Raw genomic sequence first — 6,158 nt, forward strand, 5'->3', positions numbered from 1 at the left:
TCTAAAAACGCATTTGACATAATTATAGAGCAAACATTACTAAACAAAAATATTTCCTCAAAATTGTTATATATGAGCTACAATGTTCAGATAGCATGAAAAGAACACATTAAAATGAGAAACAATTTATTAGATGATATTTTCTCAAAAATCATCTTGAAAATAACTCCTTTTAATTCTCAATATATCAGAAAGATAATACTCTAAAATCTGTTAAAAGAAATTATTATAAAAATAAGAAGAAATACACGTAGTGATGGCAAATAAAATAGTATCAGTATCAGTATAGTAATTTTTTTTTGTATTGAACCAATAAATTTGAGAAAATAAAACAATATCATCAGCCCATGTTCCTAGACTTAAAGTAGGCTGCAAATATGTGGAGAGCACAAGAAGAGGGAAAGAGATTGATGGTGGTGATGTAGGGAGAAGGCAAATTCTATCCACAGCAGCCTGTCACAAATGAAAGATTGGTACTCAGAACTGTGGAATCAAACACTAGAAGATAAGTGTATTAAGTATGGGAAAATATCGGAAACAATTTTAAGATCATTTGAAATATTTGCCTTATGAATCAAGAGAAGGAATTGTGGGACTATTATTTTCCCCTTGTATTGTTGATGCCATGTCCATGCAAAACTTGAATAAATTATTAAAGTGATATAATTTGCATGCTTTAATAATTTATTTAATTATTATATGGACATGACATCAACAATCCAAAGGGTAAAATGATAGTCTCACAACCCTCTCTCTTGACTCACAAGGCAAATATTTCAAATAAGCTTACAATTGTTTTCAGTATTTTCCCATAGTTAAAATAATACACTTATCTTCTAATGTTTGATTCCACAATTCTGAGTACCAATCTTTCATTTGTGACAGGCTACGGTGGATAGGATTTGCTTGTATTCAAAATATTGCACATATGAAACTCCAAACAAATTGTAAGAAAAGAGCAAATCCCCTGTATCTATGTGGAACAATTGATTTCCAACTACTCTGTGGCTGTTGGCAACTTGCAGAGAAAAAACTAGGGCAAATATCTTTTTTTCAGAAATTGGAATTTGGATTTAACATGAGACCAGCATATTAAACTGTATCACATTTACATACATTTTTACTATACATTTTGTCACACAGAATCTTAATTTTTAAAGCGACCGTATCTTTAATGTAGTATAATTTATTACAATAAACACTTTAGTCTTATTCAAAATAAATTCAAAAAAGAAGTTCCTAAATAATATTAGCTTTTGTTCACATTATCAATTTCACTATGTTTTTCTACTATTTCACAATAGATTATTAGAATCAATATCTATTCTTCCTGGAATTGTTTATAATTCTATTTTTTTAGGTTTAAAGAGAGTTTCACATCTTACAAAAGTAAACAAGTGTTTAAGCAATCCATTCATAATTGATTTTTTTTTTTTTTGAAGCCTGCTGTCAATTTTATAACCCAGGACTGTCTTTCTAATAGATATAGGAGTGATCCCTCTGAAATCTGATCATCAAGGAAGATGGCGCCCCATTGACCTCCCTCTGTGGGAGATTAGGAGAAGACTAACCCCAGTAGCCTAACTTCAGGCAGCATGTTGGTTCAAGTAGTGCAGTATAAATAAAACAGGGTTCCTGAAAGGAAATAAAACCAGAAATAATCTGTTAAAACTCCTTCAATTAAATTCCTTTTTTAAAAAAAATTCCCTAGTTTCCTGAGATGCTTGAATGTATCAGCATATGAATTGCCTATGCTAGTTTTTCATAAAAAATCAGATCAGATCAGTCACTCAGTCGTGTCCGACTCTTTGCGACCCCATGAATCGCAGCATGCCAGGCCTCCCTGTCCATCACCAACTCCCGGAGTTCACTCAGACTCACGTCCATTGAGTCAGTGATGCCATCCAGCCATCTCATCCTCTGTCGTCCCCTTTTCCTCTTGCCCCCAATCCCTCCCAGCATCAGAGTCTTCCAATGAGTCAACTCTTCACATGAGGTGGCCAAAGTACTGGAGTTTCAGCTTTAGCATCATTCCTTCCAAAGAAATCCCAGGGCTGATCTCCTTCAGAATGGACTAGTTGGATCTCCTTGCAGTCCAAGGGACTCTCAAGAGTCTTCTCCAACACCACATTTCAAAAGCATCAATTCTTCGGCGCTCAGCCTTCTTCACAGTCCCACTCCCACATCCATACATGACTACAGGAAAAACCATAGCCTTGACTAGACAGACCTTTGTTGGCAAAGTAATGTCTCTGCTTTTGAATATGCTATCTAGGTTGGTCATAACTTTCCTTCCAAGGAGTAAGTGTCTTTTAATTTCATGGCTGCAGTCATCATCTGTAGTGATTTTTGAGCCCAGAAAAATAAAGTCTGACACTGTTTCCACTGTTTACCCATCTATTTCCCATGAAGTGGTGGGACCGGATGCCATGATCTTCGTTTTCTGAATGTTGAGCTTTAAGCCAACTTTTTCACTCTCCACTTTCACTTTCATCAAGAGGCTTTTGAGTTCCTCTTCACTTTCTGCCATAAGGGTGGTGTCATCTGCATATCTGAGGTTATTGATATTTCTCCTGGCAATCTTGATTCCAGCTTGTGTTTTTTCCAGTCCAGCGTTTCTCATGATGTACTCTGCATATAAGTTAAATAAACAAGGTGACAATATACAGCCTTGATGAACTCCTTTTCCTATTTGGAACCAGTCTGTTCCATGTCCAGTTCTAATTGTTGCTTCCTGACTGGCATACAAATTTCTCAAGAGGCAGATCAGGTGTTCTGGTATTCCCATCTCTTTCAGAATTTTCCACAGTTTATAGCTCTTAATAATTCTAATCAAAATTTTTCCACAGTTTATAGCTCTTAATAATTCTAATCAAAATTCTCTTTAAAATTTACAGAATAGTCTCAATTCTTATGCAATAAATAAAAGTAAAAATACAATTAGAGCTCATACCTTTGGTTATCTTCCTACAGTTACTGCATCATTGAACTGGATAGCCGACAGTGGTCCTATAGTCACCATACAATTAAAGTTATTTTTCTAAGAAGACTTCTTTAAATATTTTGTAAATAAATATATTCATCTCTCCTCCCTGCATATTATTTTAGATATTTCCATGAATCCTCAGCAGCAACGGATTTTTGGACTTATTCACCTGGAGATTAAGGGTAACACTAGTTTTGTGTGTGTGTGTGTGTGTCACCTGCAAAAGTCCATTGAGACTTAAATAATATAGGCTAAGTAACTAATAGGTCAGATTGGCCTTAGACCAAGAATGGGGGAAGAGTTTTGATAATTTTAAAAATGTTTTACAGATGTGTTAAAGGTCAAGTTACTGTGGAAAGGAACAAATACATTTATTCAGATTCTTCCAGTGTCATTACATTTGTAAAGTTTTATGAAAGTCATATATTTTATAAAATTTTATTTTATATATAAAACATTTATGTTTTACATGTAAAATTTTATTTTATATGTAAAGTCTTTATTTTACATATACAATATAAATAAAATTTATAAAATTATTTATAAAACATATGACTCCATAAGTTTAATATAAATACATATAGAAATCTTTTTATTTCCTTCATTTTATTGTACTTTATTATTTGGCAGTTTGAAATATATTGGTTGGAAAATTGAAAACACTAAAGTGCAATGTGGTACATTTAATATGAATATATAAGAAGAAAACCAAAGAATTTGGGTGAAATCTTTTGTTTTTATATAATTTCTTTTTTTTTAGGGGAAATTCTTTTATTGATTTATTCTTTTTTTTAAATTTATTATTATTATTATTTTTTCACTTTACAATATTGTATTGGTTTTGCCATACATGTTGGAAATTGCCATTAAATTTTAAAACATCAAAAATATAATATAGGTAACAAAATGATGACACTCTCTTTAATGAGATACTCTTTAGATAATATTTAAGAAGGTATTTTTTCATTGCAGATAATGTGTTAAATGTTCTTATATTTCTTATCATCTTCCATACTTGCATTAATGATAATTTTCTCTAGGTAAGTGTAATTTAAAGGGCTTTCCCCCTAACTTTTTGAGATGCATATAAGATACAAATTACCATTTTCAGCTGTACAATTCAGTGATATTATACATATTCACATTTTTGTGTAACCATAACACAATCCATTTCCAGAACATTGTCATTATTCCAAACTGAAACTTCTCACCTAGAAATAATAACTCTGTCTTCTCCTCCTGATAACCATGATTCTTTCTTTCTAAAGAAAACACACACACACACACACATTATATATCTTTCATAAAAGTCTAATCATGCAACAATTTTTGTTTGGTCTCTGGCTTAGTTTGCTTCAACAAATGCTCTCATGGGTCATCCATTTTATAGCCTCTATCAGAATCGCATTCAGTTTTCAGGTCAAATAATATTTCATTATATGTGTATACTCCATTTTCTTTATGCATTCATCTTCCTTTAGGCATTTATGTTTTCCACACATTTAGGTTATGATTAATTAGGCTGCTGTGAACATTTGTATACAAATATCTGTTCAAGTGTCTGCTTTCAATTTTTTTATATATTTATAAGCATAATTGTTAGATCATAGAGTATTTACATGATAAAATTTTAGAGGAACTGTCATATTGTCTTTCATAACTGCTTAACATTTTCTATCTCAACCATAAATGTAGTTTTCAATTTCTCCCCACCTTGCCAACACTTGCTATTTCATTTTATCTTTCTTACTTTCCATTTTTTCCCTTTAATAATAGCTTTCCACATGAGAGGGGTTATCCACTGTGGTTTTAATTTGAATTTCCCTAACGACTGGCATTGTTAATCATCTCACCATGTGTTATTAGTCATTTCTATATCTTCCTTGAAAAACAAATGTATATTCAAATCCTTACTTATATTTTAATTTGGTTTTGTGTTGTTGAGCTTTAGGAATTATTTATACATGCTGGGAACTTCCAGATGTTCAAGCTGGTTTTAGGAAATGCAGAGGAACCAGAGATCAAATTGCCAACATCCGCTGGATTATTGAAAAAGCAAGAGAGTTCCAGAAAAACATCTATTTCTGCTTTATTGACTATGCTAAAGCCTTTGACTGTGTGGATCACAATAAACTGTGGAAAATTCTGAAAGAGATGGCAAAACCAGACCATCTGACCTGCCTCTTGAGAAACCTGTATGCAGGTCAGGAAACCAAAGTTAGAACTGGACATGGAACAACAGACTGGTTCCAAATGGGAAAAGGAGTATATCAAGGCTGTATATTGTCACCCTGTTTATTTAACTTCTATACAGAGTACATCATGAGAAACGCTGGGCTGGAGGAAGCACAAGCTGGAATCAAGATTGCCGGGAGAAATATCAATAACCTCAGATATGCAGATGACACCACCCTTATGGTAGAAAGTGAAGAGGAACTCAAAAGCCTCTTGATGAAAGTGAAAAAGGAGAGTGAAAAAGCTGGCTTAAAGCTCAACATTCAGAGAACTAAAATCATGGCATCTGGTCCCATCACTTCATGGGAAATAGACGGGGAAACAGTGAAAGTAGTGTCAGACTTTATTTTTGGGGGGGCTCCAAAATCACTGCAGACAGTGATTGCAGCCATGAAATTAAAAGACACTTACTCCTTGGAAGGAAAGTTATGACCGACCTAGATAGCATATTCAAAAGCAGAGCCATTACTTTGCTAACAAAGGTCCGTCTAGTCAAGGCTATGGTTTTTCCAGTATTGTATGGATGTGAGAGTTGGACTGTGAAGAAAGCTGAGTGTCGAAGAATTGATGCTTTTGAACTGTGGTGTTGGAGAAGACTCTTGAGAGTCCCTTGGACTACAAAGAGGTCCAACCAGTCCATCCTAAAGAAGATCAGTCTTGGGTGTTCATTGCAAGGACTGATGCTAAAGCTGAAACTCCAATACTTTGGCCACCTCATTCAAAGAGTTGACTCATTGGAAAAGACTCTGATGCTGGGAGGGATTGGAGGCAGGAGGAGAAGGGGACGATAGAGGATGAGATGGCTGGATGGCATCACCAACTCGATGGATGTGAGTCTGAGTGAACTCCGGGAGTTGGTGATGGACAGGGAGGCCTGGTGTGCTGTAATTCATGGGGTCACAAAGAGTTGCACACGACTGAGTGACTTAACTGAACT

Source organism: Bos indicus x Bos taurus, chromosome 7 (assembly GCF_003369695.1).
Source record: "Bos indicus x Bos taurus breed Angus x Brahman F1 hybrid chromosome 7, Bos_hybrid_MaternalHap_v2.0, whole genome shotgun sequence".
Classification (NCBI taxonomy): Eukaryota; Metazoa; Chordata; class Mammalia; order Artiodactyla; family Bovidae; genus Bos; species Bos indicus x Bos taurus.